Source organism: Tiliqua scincoides, chromosome 5, assembly GCF_035046505.1.
Source record: "Tiliqua scincoides isolate rTilSci1 chromosome 5, rTilSci1.hap2, whole genome shotgun sequence".
In the NCBI taxonomy this organism is placed as follows: Eukaryota; Metazoa; Chordata; class Lepidosauria; order Squamata; family Scincidae; genus Tiliqua; species Tiliqua scincoides.
The window spans coordinates 45,139,807-45,153,967 of NC_089825.1; positions in this window are offsets into that span (position 1 = coordinate 45,139,807).

Below are 14,161 nucleotides of genomic sequence, written 5' to 3' on the forward strand. Positions count from 1 at the left end.
CTCAATATGCCCAGTCATTCCCCCTCCCCACCCACTGCTCACTCCACCACCAACATACCTCCTCCACAGCAGTGGCATATCTAGCGGTGTCCATGGGTGCAAGTGACCCCAAGCAGCATGGATCTGCCACCCGGAGGGCCACCCATGCCTGCTGTCTCCTGGAGATGTTCTGAGGGCCAGAGAGGCTGTGAACAGACGTCGCAGCCCTCAGCAGGCCTTCTAAGGCATCTGGAGGGCCTTTAAACATCGCTTCCAGTTTTCAGCCAAAAACCGGAAGTGATGTTTAAAGGCCCTCAGAAGGCCTTAGAAGGGAACAGCAACTCCAGGCATGCCCTTGAGCACCACAGTGGCCAGGAGCGCCACTGTCCAGCATGGCTGAGTGTGCCAATGGTGTGCAAAACTGGTTACCAACCACTCTTGCTGGTGGCACTGATGTGCACATTGTCACTTCATCTGCAGTTCCAGCAAAGACAGCCTTCTCCTGATGGAATGCTCATTCCATCAGCCAAAGGAGCCCATTGGATTGGACCCTAACAGAAGCAACTTTGATGCTTAGACTAATTGGGATTCACCAGAGCCAAGGTCTCAAATTTGTTTCCTAAGTCAGTGCTTACCTCCCATAAGCCAGAATTGGTGTTCTGTTCTCTGTATTCACAGTTTAAGCATGTGCAGAGTGCACATTATACTCCATTAAGTAATCAGGCTGTACATTTGGGATTAGGAGGCAGAGTTTCCAGTGACTGTTATTCAGTCATTACTGGGCACAACAGTGATTCTTCACAATGTGGAAAGTAAATTTGGACTACTCTCTCCAGAGACATTTGCCTGGCACTAACTCTGACATCATTTCAGCACCAGGCTAAAGCAATCCTATTTACCCAGGCCTTCCTGCATTTAATTGGTTCTGCTGGATTTTATCCCCCAAGGATGGCTTGGTCTGTGATTTTATGTTGTTTTTGGATTGTGTAACTTTTTGCACAATATTTTTTTTTATCTTCCACTTCACGTTACCCAGGGTGCTTTTTGATGAACAGCAGCTAAAATATTTTCAAAGTGAATGTCTCTGTTGCTTACTTGACAAACTCTACATTTTCATAATTAAACTATAATGAATACAGTACATATTACATCCTAGTTATAATGCTTGATCTCAAAAGAAACTTTTTTTAAAACGCTGTTTCATTCTTCCACACAGAAAAGCAGGATGCAAGTCAATGTGTGTGATATAGGCTTGAATAGGTTTCCGTTTGCTATATTCACAGCCAAATCCTATTCTGGGCTGACCCAGAGCATGCAGAGGTACTGGAGCACCCTACTCTGCTTGTTATGGGAAGCCTAAGCACCAGACAGCAACAGAGAGGTGAGCAAAATCTTTTTTATTTACCTATACTCTACTGCTGCCTTGTCCCTAATGGGCCTACTTGAATTTGCACAAGCTCTTTGGCTGGAATAAATCTGTGGGGGTCCAAGGGGGTGTATTGAGCCTGGGCTGGGGCCATAGGTTACCAGTTTCATTATTGCTGCTTCCTGCCCTCAGCTTGCCCTCAACATAACCCTGGCAGTCCCAATCCCTCCCTTGGTACATCCCATCTAACCTGCTCTGGCAAGGGCTCCAAAGGTCACTGGCATATGCCTGCAGCCACCAACCAACTGCACAGGCAGCCCTAGCCATTGCCATCATAGCGGCTGCCACGCCATCAGCCCTGGCCTTGCGCTGACAGAATGTGAGTTCCATCAGTTACCCTGCTAACTGGGTAAGAGGCACTGGGTAAGTGGGTGCTCCTCTTTTATTTAGCAGGGAGAGAGTAACTGGCCCTCCACACCCCAGCAGTGTCTTTTCTAGTGGCTGCCTGCTGGTGTTCTTTTGCATCTTTTTAGATTGTGAGCCCTATTGGGACAGGGAGCCATTAGTTATTTGATTTTTCTCTGTAAACCGCTTTGTGAACTTTTTGTTGAAAAGTGGTATATAAATACTGTTATTTATTATAATAATAATAATAATAATTATTATTATTATTATTATTATTATTATTGTTATTATTAATTAATAATACTAATAATAATAATTATTATTATTATAAGCACAAGTCCTGAATAGGATTGGGCCATCAGTTTGTAATCCTATACATACTCACCTGAGAGTAAGCCCCATTGAACTCAGTGGGGCTTACTTTTGAGTAGACACGTGTAGGCACTTTGATTATAATTTTTAAACCAGGCTTTTTTTAAGGGACATTTGCTGTACCTGAAAAGCATAAAAATAAGATTTAAATTTTTAAAATAATTGATTTGTATCCATCCTTTTAGAACTGCATGAATGGTAGTTCATGCAGTTACTGTACATAATTTAAATATTCCATCTATGGTTAGATCTGGAGCTTGCAAACAAGGAGGAGAAATTGCCAAAAAAGGGTACCAGTAAATCAGTAAGGCTACTCCTTTGCTTGAGGCCCATTCACAAGGAGGAGATTTGAAACTTTCTTAATTAGAGCCAAAAGCAGAATGAAAAACCTGTTTGAAAACTAAGGTCACGACTGATGCACATGTGTCTACATGTCTTGTGATCTTTTTTGATCATGTGACCTATCAACACACTAAGAGACAATTACCTTTCCAACTGAAACACAAATGCTATTCCATTCTGACTTTTTTTAAAACAGTGTTTCAAAAGGTCAGGTCATGGTTAATTGTATAATACGAGTATAACGGATAATTCATTGTTTCAAAAGTCATTAATATCTGTGGTGGGCAGCCCAATCCAATGGGCATGTTCCGCCAGTGCTTGCTGCTGCAAAACAGCTGTAAAGTGGCATCCTGCTAGTGTGCCAGCAGGAAGGCTAGAGCTTTTCCACAGGTTGCTGGATTGCTGATCACCCACCAAAGCAGGTAAGCAGGGGATAGGAGAGGGGTGGGGAGGGCACAACGGGGGTGGGGAGAGGTTAAAATGGGCAGGGAGGAGGAGGAACAGGGCAGGAGGCTTTGGGAGGTATGGATCCATCGGCAATGGCATGCAGGGCCAATGAGAAGAATTTTATCGGGGTACAGAGTTTCTTTTGAAACAGAGTGGGAGAGGGTGGTCATGGGCGAGCAGAATGGAGGAAGGGAGGGACAAAACAGGATGTGGGGGAGGTTGGAGACAGCTGCATAAGTCTTTGGAGCTCAGGTCTACCCACCCATGAAGCATCAGCAGCTAGATACAGTAATATAGAAAACCAAATGCACTCCTAAGTCTCTCTAAAATCTTTTAAATATAGAAAATCATGCAGAAAATTAACATCATCATATTTAGGCTCACACTAGAGTGGAAAATGCCCTGTGCATACTAAAACTTGTTTCTGCAGCAACTGTAGCCACAGAGCTGTGTCCCTGAGCTCCTATACACTCCTTCATGATCAGCAGATCCACAAGCCAAAGAGCTACTGTAGCAGGCCAGTTTCCTCCCAGGTTTGACACTGTGTTAAGGAGTGTCATGTATGCATTCCTTGACACATCATATATGGCTTGCCAGTAGCTTCAGTAGCTTCAGTAGCTTCAGCTGCACACTCGTGATAGTGTCCCCTGCATCCCATGCAGGCAAGAAGTCTGAATGGATAAGAAAATGTAAGATCCCAGGAAATTTTTGGGCCCCCTCCTTTGGCTCCTGTGCCCCCTTTTTGACCTTGGGCCTGGGTACAAATTACCCCCTTTACCCCCCTCTCCTAGGCCCTGATGGCATGCACCTGATCCTATCCCCTCTGGCAGCAGCCGTCCCCCCCCCCTTTTCTCCTCGGATTTCTCCAGCGATTTCACTGAAGCATGGCCAAGGAGACTCATTGTGGAGTGGGAGGTTTATGAGGATTTAAATCCCTTTTCCCTTCCAAAGCCTCCTAGTCTGTCCCAATACAGCACGCACCTTTTTGGCAAAGCTGCACCAGCAAGGAAAGGAAAGGAAAGGAAAGGATTAGGCTGTGAGTCTCCTATTGTAGTCCTATGGAAAAACTAATATGACAGCGCCTAAGGACATTAATGCTAATCAGCTTGTATTATCCTTGTCTAACCAATTAAAAATAAGTGTGCGTGGCCATTATGTTTTACTGTGCAACTGCAAACAAAGGCTGGAGGGCAGGAAGGTGGAGTTGCAGTCATCTGTTGCACCAGAATTTCACTTATCAAGGTATCCTGCTCAGTAGTCTTCTAATTTTGCATGCATGTGACTGATTGTAGGAGACCAAGAAAGACTGGAGATTTTGTTTGTGTACCATCCACCCCTCTGCTCAACAGTCTCTCCCTTTGCCATGAAGGATGTCAGACCACAGATACTAATCTGTGTTACTGATTTGCATCATTATACTAAAAAACAAATAATATTTTAAGCCATTTCTGCCCAACATTGCATATACGCAACAGGGACCAAATGTGTACACCTGTGGGCCAGGCAAAAATGGGTAGAAAAAGAAACAAAGGAGAAATAAAGTCAGCATATTTGGCTGAGAATTCTGCCTGTTACAGAAGATTATTAAAATAATTTCACATGACCCAGAAAGGAACAGCAGCCAGAATGACAAGTGAGAAAGCTCTTGTCTTGTGCTGAGATAATGTATGTGAGACGCTTTGAACATTGTGCATGTGCTACATACGTGCTAAGCATTACTATCACCACCACTGAATGGGTGTGGCTTACATAGTCTAGTTTTTGACATTGAATAATTACTCATAAAGGGTAGTACCTGGAATGGGTAGGTTGAATTCTCAGAAGGAAATCAGACATTAATTACTGGTACAATCGCATGTCCACAAGGGGATGGTTGTTGTTAGCAACTTATTCGTATGTACTGTAATTTGTACCAGATCTCAGATTTTATAAGCATGAGGGCCAAACTAGGCAAGGTATACAGGAGTGATTTTCAACCTTTTTCATCTCATGGCACACTGACAAGGTGCTAGAATTGCCAAGGTACACCATCAGTATTTTGACAATTGACAAGGCACACCATGCTGCTGGCTGGGGACTCAAATACCCCAATGGCCATACTAATACTACCCCTGCTAACTGAGTTACCCCTGCTAACTGAGTAAGAGGCACTTTTTCAAGTGGGTGCTCCTTTTTTTAGCAGGGGGAGAGTAACTGGCCCACATCACCCCAGCACTGTCTGTTCTAGTGGCTGTCTGCTGGTATTCATTTGCATCTTTTTAGATTGTGAGCCCTTTTGGGACAGGGAGCCATTTAGTTATTTGATTTTTCTCTGTAAACCGCTTTGTGAACTTTGAGTTGAAAAGCGGTATATAAATACTGTTAATAATAATAAGTAACCCTCCCCAAACCTCTGAGGCACACCTGCAGACCATCCGCGGCACACCAGCATGCCATGACACAGAGGTTGAAAATGGCTGCATTAGAGATATTGATCAGATCTCTTATCTCTTAACATATCTTTGAAAAGCAACAAGGGTGAAGAGAGGTGCATTAGGGTCATTCTGCTTGGGTTTTTTTTTTTTTCTCTTGTGCTATTTTCCCAAAGTAAATGTATTTTCTGTTAAGAAAGACAAATAGCAAACAGCTGCTTTGTGGGTGGTGTGGGGGTAATTTACATCAGAACAAATAGTATGTCATGTTGCCCAGGGGTGCCACAAGGCACTACCCAGGGCATCGCAGGCCAGCAGTAAGACTGCAGCACAAGCCTGCAAATGGCAATAAGACAGATACTTGGAAAAGCCGTCCTATATACTTTGTATGCTTGGGAAGGCCATCCTGCTTGCCTTGAGCTTCTTACCTGTTTGCAGGCTCACTTCTGGTTTCCAAACCTGGGTGAGTGATAGTATGGTGTCATCACATGATGCATTTCGTGTCATCATCACTCATTTCTGGATTCTAAGCACTGTGTCTGCGGTGCAAAGGGCATTGTTAGCCAAGCAGGTTTGGGAAGCACTGATGGGGAGATGTATTATTCCCATTCCTAGCGGCATGGTCCTGATCTAATTGCTGTCCCCATTATGACTACTTTTAAACTTAGTTATTGGGAAATCCCAACCAGATTATAAGTATCAAGTCAGAGAGGGAAGATGCATGTATGTTTCTCCAGCGTCCTCTCTAATTTGACCTTTGTTATGGTGATGGAACCATAGCATACAATACATTACAAGGTTCTGTACCTTCAGTAGACTTTTGGATAAAATATCTGGTTCCACTGAATCTCCTGCATCTGTCAGGAGTGGCTGCACTGAGAATAACAGCAATGAGCCACCTAGCTTAACTGCTGATATCTCAAGTCAATTTATGATACCAGTACTCAGTGTTGTATGGACTGGACACAAGGACCCATGAGCTGAAGTACAATTGCATGTAAAGCTGTTTGCAAATGCTAGTTCAAGAGTTCATACAGTCAGTGCTGGTGATCAGTTGCTGAGGACCCTTGGGAAATGTCCTGCACAGAACTTTGCAAGGCCCCACCCACTTCCTGATGGTGCATCAGGAGCTATCACTTTCACTCAGAGGTCAGTTCAGTCTGGCCAGGTGAGCCAGCTGGCATAACAGCTGGATCCCAGTCCCGCCTCCCGCTCCCCCCTGCCCACCCCCAAGACTGCCCTCTGCCCACCCCGGAATGCCTCCCTCCTGCCTCCTCCCCGCCTCCTCCCCGCCCACTCCAGAGCCTTGTGACAGAGCCTCACCTGACAAGCCGCCTTGGAGGCTGGATTCAACCTCTGTGTGCCAGTGCACCTCCATGTGCTGGTGCGACTTGCTCCATAGGATGCATGTTTGCAACCCACCTAGGTTGGCGCAAGGGACTTGCACCGGCCTAACTCATTGTCAGGATTGTGCTATGAGGTGGCAATCCTATCTAGACGTACCTGAGAGTAAGCCTCATTGACCAGAAGACTTACTTCTGAGTACATGTGCATAGGACTGGGCCCCAACACCTGCATGCCGTACTATAATAGGCAGGTCCAACAGCAGTTCTAAAACTTTTATTTTTCTTGTGCAATGCTCCAATAAAAGTGTAAAACAGCCCTTCCACATAGGTGACATCTCCTTTCACATACCTCTGGATCCAACCCAAGGACATTACAGTATGTTTATTAGCTATACTGCCTCATTCAAAATATGCTCTTGTTGAGGTAAAGACTCATGTTAGTCCACTTCATATGTTAACAGTGCAATCCTATGCATATCTACTCAGAAGTAAATCCTATTAAATTCAGTGGAACTTACTTTCAGATAAGGATTGCATATATTGGATTGCAGCCTAATTTATACAGACTCTAGCAGTAATATTTGTAGTGGGGAAAGTATAGATATAGTAATATGTGAGTAGGAGAGTTTCTGTCTCACTTCAGTGAATGGGAATCCAATGAGGCCGGGGGGGGGGGGTGGTCAGCTGTGCATGAGTTTAAAAGGGTACTTTTTCTCCTGACCACACATTAAGCTGTTCATTAAGCATGTCAGGAGAAAAGCTTAGTGTCAGTTCTTTGAACAGATCACAATTTTTAAAGAAAACTGCCACTTGAAGACTTGGAGAAAACTTTTTTTTCCAGAAACATCTTCACCATAATTTGTGGTGTTTCATTAATCTCTTGATTATTAGTATCTAAGGCTCAAACTGCATATTATGACATATGCTTCAGATACTGTTTTTTCCTCTTCACCAAAAGCACCCATGGGGCCCTGATCCTGATGGAGACTGCAATCTTACACACCTTCCTGGGAGTAAGTCCCACTGAATTTAATGCATTTGTCCCCGAACATGTTATTTTCTGCAAATAGACAGCAAAAGGTAACAAGAGCATTCTTCTTTACATCTTGGAGGTGCTAACATGACATTGATGAAACGAAGGGCAAAGTCCTATTTGTTAGTCCAAAAGGAGGAAGTGAACCTTACTGCTTACTCATCACTTCCACTCTTCTTGTTTTGTGGAAAAAGAAATATGGAACTGTCTTTCAAAGCAGAAGCCCTTTTCTAATAACTGTAATGTTTAAAGGGTAAGCAAGACAACAGTGCAGAATTTCCCAGTTGTTCTTGGAAATTATTGGTGTGATGCAATATGTGAAGTCAGAACCAGGTGTGACAGTAATGTTGTACAGCAAATATTCAGCCCAGCAGTGAAAAATGTTGCATACTGAATCTTTGGGAAAAGATTAATCATAGGCAATCCTAACCTGTGCTGGAATAGTCAGTCCACAGTGACCTGCACTGTATCTAGCACAGGTTAGGTGTCAGCTGAAGGTCACCTCTGGTTAAGGGGATATTTTTCCCCTTACTCTGTGTTGAGCCCAAGCCTGTCCTATGGGGCTACTCGAATCTGCGCCTGCTATTTAGCTAGTGCAAATCCAAACAGACTCTGTAAGGCTGCAAGGCCTGGGAGTGGGGGTTATGATCCACTGCCGCTACTGATCTCAGCTGCTCCTGGGCCTGATCCGCTTCCTTTTCCGCCCTCCTCCATCCAAAAACTCCCCCTCCCACTCCTGGAATGCCCTCCCACCACCCTCTCCCAACCCTTGCACTGACCAGTGCAAACATACCCCATCTGGCTGGTGCAGAGGATGGATCTGGGGTTCCCAGCCAACTCCCGAGTTGGTGCAAATGTGCCTTATGGCATGTGCCTATTTTTTCTCATAGTAGCCTTATAATGGAGATTACTATGATTCACTTTTTTCATTGATATGCTGGATGAGCAATTCTTAAGACTGAGCTGTCAGGAAACTCTGTAAAATAATCCAGCTGTAAGAGAAAACCTCTTGTCCCAGCTTGCTTGTTCATGTTCTTCATGTATCAATCGTGCCCCTGTGCTGTTAGGTAAGATTACTCTAACACGCAATGATAGGATATTTGTATCTCAGATCTTATTTCTAAAGTGAGTGGATGTTTTCATTCATCCAGACTTCTAGCTATTTGACAGAACGGCTGCTCAGAATGATGCAAACATTATTATGCAATATTGTTGTGTCACAAATAAAAAGCAAAGTGTTCCTTTAAAAGAAATGTTCAAGATTTTGCTTTTAAAAATATGACTCAGATTTTATGACTCAGACTGGATTTTACTGTTTTATGAAATATATTTGTCAGTTTAAAGCTTGTGCAACCATCTTGTGAGTCTTTGGACAGACAATTTGATATTAGGAGAGTCTGGGCGCTCATTTTGTTTGCCAAAGTTGTATTCCAGCATTCAGAAGGGCTGGATGCTAAAATGGGCCTGGCAAGAATAGATATACTCCTAAAATATGCCGCAAAAATAGTAGAGTTTTTGACTGGGAGCTTCTGCTGACAGAAGATCAGAAGCATATTTTCTGGATGCTCCAGGAGGCTATGAGAAAATTTGTATTCGTCAAACTCTGTTACACCTCTTGTCTGGAAAAAGAAAAAATGCTTTGCTGTACCTGCAGGTTGGGATTGAACCAGTGTTATTAAAAGGAAGAAGAAGCATATCTAATCAGTTTATGCTCAGACAAAACTCAATATCATAATTACCTCCCCACAGTCCTGAAGCAAAACATGCACGCAGTGTAGCACTAATAGTGTGGAATGAGGCGTCCCTGCCTCTAGTCAGTGCTCCCATGGTAACATGTAGACTTATATGCGATTTAATGAAATCCAAGATCTCCTTCAGTGGAAAAAGTTCTTTTTCTCGGTGGAGATTTCCAGTGCATACTACCAACTGTACCCACACTACTTAGAGTTGCTACAACCAACAGCTTGAAAAGGCAGTCAGCTTAGGCCAATATTGAAAGCACACAATAAAAATATAAGAGCGGATTAGGGCAGAAGATTTGCAGGTCTGCCTTGAGTATCTCCGGGGGGGGGGGGGATCCATTCCAGGACTCACGTACCCCCACGGATATGCGAATTCTGGTTTGATGGGTGAACTGGAAGCAGCTTTCAGAAGCCTCCAGTAAACCTTCTGAGGTCCTTGGAAGCATCTGCAGGTCTCAGAAAGCCTGCCAGCGGCCTCAGAAAGCCGCTTCCAGTTTGACAAGTAAACTGGAAGTGGTTTTCCTCCAGTATCCATGGTATTGGCAATGAATCAAATACATGGATGCTGGATATTGGATACTGGATACATGGATACTGTATCTTCATGCAGTAGAAAAAGAAACAGTGTCTATAAACCATAGAACATTAGAGTTGAAAGGAGCCTGGGAGGGGGGGAGTCATATAGTCAACTGATTGAAAAACTTCCAATGACGGAGACTCAGTGAGCCCACTGTTGCACGAGGTAGACTGCTCCAGTGTGGGATGTTTCTCACAGTTAAGAAATTCTTCTTCATGTCTAGCCTAAGGTTGCAATCCTATGCACATTTAGTTGGGAGTAAGCCCCATTCAATTTAATAAGGCTTACACATGCATACGATTATACTATAAATCTTCTGCCCCGTTATTTCAACCCATTGGTTCTAGTCCTACTCTCATAAATCTGCTACTCTTTCCTGGGACAGCACTTCAGATACTTGAAGATTGCTATCATGTCTCCCCTTAGTCACCTCTTCTTTTGGCTAAACATACCCAGCTTTTTAAGGCATTTCTCATATTACTTGGTTTCCAGACTCCTCATCACATTTGTTGCTTTCCTTTGAACTCATCCCAATTTATCAGTGCCCTTCTTAAAATGTGGCCCACAGAACTGGATGCAGGATTCCAAATGAGGTCTGACTACTGCAGGACAGAGTGGAAATAATACTTCTCATGATCTGGACTCTGCATCTGTTGATATAGCCCAGCACATCAAACAGCAGAGTAAGAATTCCTGAAATGCTCTCAGCTTCTGATATCATTGCTGCAATGTACAACAGAGATGAATTCTCAGAAGAATCCAGACTTGTACATTCCATGTTAGCCTGCCTGGCTCCCCAGAATGAGCATTGTGACAATATGGCTCAACGATCTCTGACACTCTCTCGATATCAAGCTAAACAAACACATCGGTAAAGCAGCTACCACGTTTTCCAGATTCACAAAGAGAGCCTGGTCCAACAAGAAGCTGACGGTTCATACCAAGATCCAGGTCTACAGAGCTTGTGTCCTGAGTACACTTCTGTATTGCAGCGAGTCATGGACTCTTCGCTCACAACAGGAGAGGAAACTGAACGCTTTCCACATGTGCTGTCTCCGATGCATTCTCGGCATCACCTGGCAGGACAAAGTTCCAAACAACACAGTCCTGGAACGTGCTGGAATCCCTAGCATGTATGCACTGCTGAAACAGAGATGCCTGCGTTGGCTCGGTCATGTCGTGAGAATGGATGATGGCCGGATCCCAAAGGATCTCCTCTATGGAGAACTCGTGCAAGGAAAGCGCCCTACAGGTAGACCACAGCTGCGATACAAGGACATCTGCAAGAGGGATCTGAAGGCCTTAGGGATGGACCTCAACAAGTGGGAAACCCTGGCCTCTGAGTGGCCCACTTGGAGGCAGGCTGTGCAGCATGGCCTTTCCCAGTTTGAAGAGACACTTGGCCAACAGTCTGAGGCAAAGAGGCAAAGAAGGAAGGCCCATAGCCAGGGAGACAGACCAGGGACAGACTGCACTTGCTCCCGGTGTGGAAGGGATTGTCACTCCCGAATTGGCCTTTTCAGCCACACTAGACACTGTTCCAGAACCACCTTTCAGAGCGCGATACCATAGTCTTTCGAGACTGAAGGTTGCCAACACAATAATGCAGAGTCCAAAAACAGAGGGGGGAAAAGCACAGACCTATTCAAGGGTGAACCAGATAATAATAGAGGATGTTGGTGAGCAAACAAAATACCATTGCATAAGCTAATGCTGAAATAAAGATAATAAATGGAACACAACAGTAAGTTTCGAACAGGCTTAAAACTGCTTTGGATCTAACAAGTATTAGAAGAGAAGCAGCTGGTATTCATCTTCTGTTTCTTCAAACAGACATGTGTATTCATTCAGGAGGAAGTCCCATTAAGTCCAACGGTTGGTTACTCCCAAGTAACTGTATATAACATGAATAAAATCCCCTTTAGTTTTTCTTTAGTTGTTTAGATTTTTGGATTCTGAGTAGAGTCACTGTGCTATGGTGTTTCCCCCTCTGACTGAAGATAGTCCTGAGGATTTTATTTCCTAACAAGGATGTGATGTCAATGAGTTGAGGAGGCCCTGTTGAAATCTTAAAATTGCTTTCACCTGGAGACTGATGCCACTCTGCCTCCAGGCCAACCCTGGAAGACAGACAACCTTACAGTAATATAGTGATGCCCGGCCCAAGCCCTTTCAAAACCTAAGTCCCACCTTATAGTACTGCCCTATTTTTTTCTCTGGTGCACAAAGTATGCCCCATCCCTTTCCCCAATTTCTGCAGCTTTCCCTGAACTCCCTGCCCAGTTCCTTGCCATCTTTCGTGGCACTTCATCTACCACTGCAGGCTGCAGCTGCTCTTATTCTGAGCCAGCTATCCCCACTCCTGCTGTTTGAAAAGAGCAGTAGGATGAAGACTGGAAAAATGAAGTAGGGGTAAAGAATAATTATGGCTGATTTATCTAGAGCAGGGGTGTCCAAAGTTTTTGGCAGGAGGGCCACATTGTCTCTCTGACACTGTGTCGGGGGACAGGGGAAAAAAAGGAATTAATTTACATTTCAAATTTGAATAAATTTACATATGTTTACATAAATGAATATATTAAAGATGAACTTATATGAATGAATGAAGGTCTTGAAAAAGCTCAAGGCCTATAAAAGGCCTTGCCCAAAGCAAGGCTGGCCTTTCCTTTGCTGCCGCTACTGCATCACAGATGTGAAACAGCAAGCAGTGGAGGGAGCCCTCATTCCACAGCTCACACGAGAGGTCAAACAGTTGCCCTCACACTGAGAGCAGTTGCAACAGGCCAGTGTGGGCTCCAACAAATCACCGGAGACCCAGAGGCTCATTGGAGACTGGGAGCTCCCTGAGGGCCGCATTGAGAGGCCTCAAGGGCTGCAAGTGGCCCCAGGGCTGGGGTTTGGGCACCCCTGATCTTAGAGCAGCTGCCCCTCCACTCCTGCCCCTTTTTCCTGGCCAGGGAAAGAGAAGAAAAGCATGGCTCATGCACATGGAAGCTGTGGCTTTGGTGGTGGTGATGGTGGCTGGTTAGGTCAGTGGTTCTCAAAACGTTTGCTCTTCAGAGCCCTTTGTACTCCATAACGGAGGCTTGGGGAGCCCCATGGTGCATGCATGGAGTCTCAGGCAGCACCAGTGCATGTGCAAAGTGGCACAGCGCTCGGCAGATGGTAGCCACTAATTTTGTGCTTTTGGAACCCCTAGGCTCCTAGGAACACACTTTGAGAAATGCTGGGTTAGGATATAACCTGCTCCCTCCCCAACCTGAAAGTGGCATTTGACACTGAAGTCTCACAGGTCTCATAAGAGGACCTGTTCTGTGTGGTGGTTGATTTCCCATCGGACAGTTAATTATGGATATTTCCATAATTTCCAGAATAAACAGAATGGGGAAACCTACAAGCTATACAAACTTAACCTTGAAACTTTTTCCAATAGCCATTTAACACCATGGTTTTGTGTACACTAAATGCGTGGCTGGAGAGAGGGATTGTGACCTTTGACCCCATTTCTGACCTCTGCATGTTCAGCTGAACCTCTTAAAATAACCTATGAATGTACAGCTTGTAACATTATTACAGAATGTAATTGTTTTAATATTGCCTGCTGTTCCTTGATTGGTAGTTCAATTGTTCTATTTTATTGCATTAGGTATATCGAGATGAGGCCCTTTTCCCCATGTTCCATGGACACAGGATTGTTCTACTATTAAAAGGTTAGTGTTTCAGGGTATGAAGATCCATGCCAACTTTACGTTTCTATTTCATTTGAAAACAATCCATTTAAAAGCCTCAGCTGGGGCTGTTGTTAAGTCAGTGCAAAGATTTATTGTTTCAGTCACTATTTATTTTTTTTAAACCAGCTCATAAACTATGCTGGTCTTATGGGAGCCACTTAAAATATTTGTTCTTGAATTGAAGAAAATGGTTTCAAGTTCTAATTTCACAAGGAAATAGCAAAGAAAGAAGAAAGGAAGGAAATAATTTTTTAAGGGAAGTAGGAAACAGAAAAACTTGAAGAAACAAAGCATAATACAAGCATTAATTACACCCTAGGAGAGCAGAATACTGAGAGGGGAAAGGTGTGGTGGTGATTGTTGTACACTACATGAGTAATGGAAAGAAAATGAAACTATTCACTAGTAGG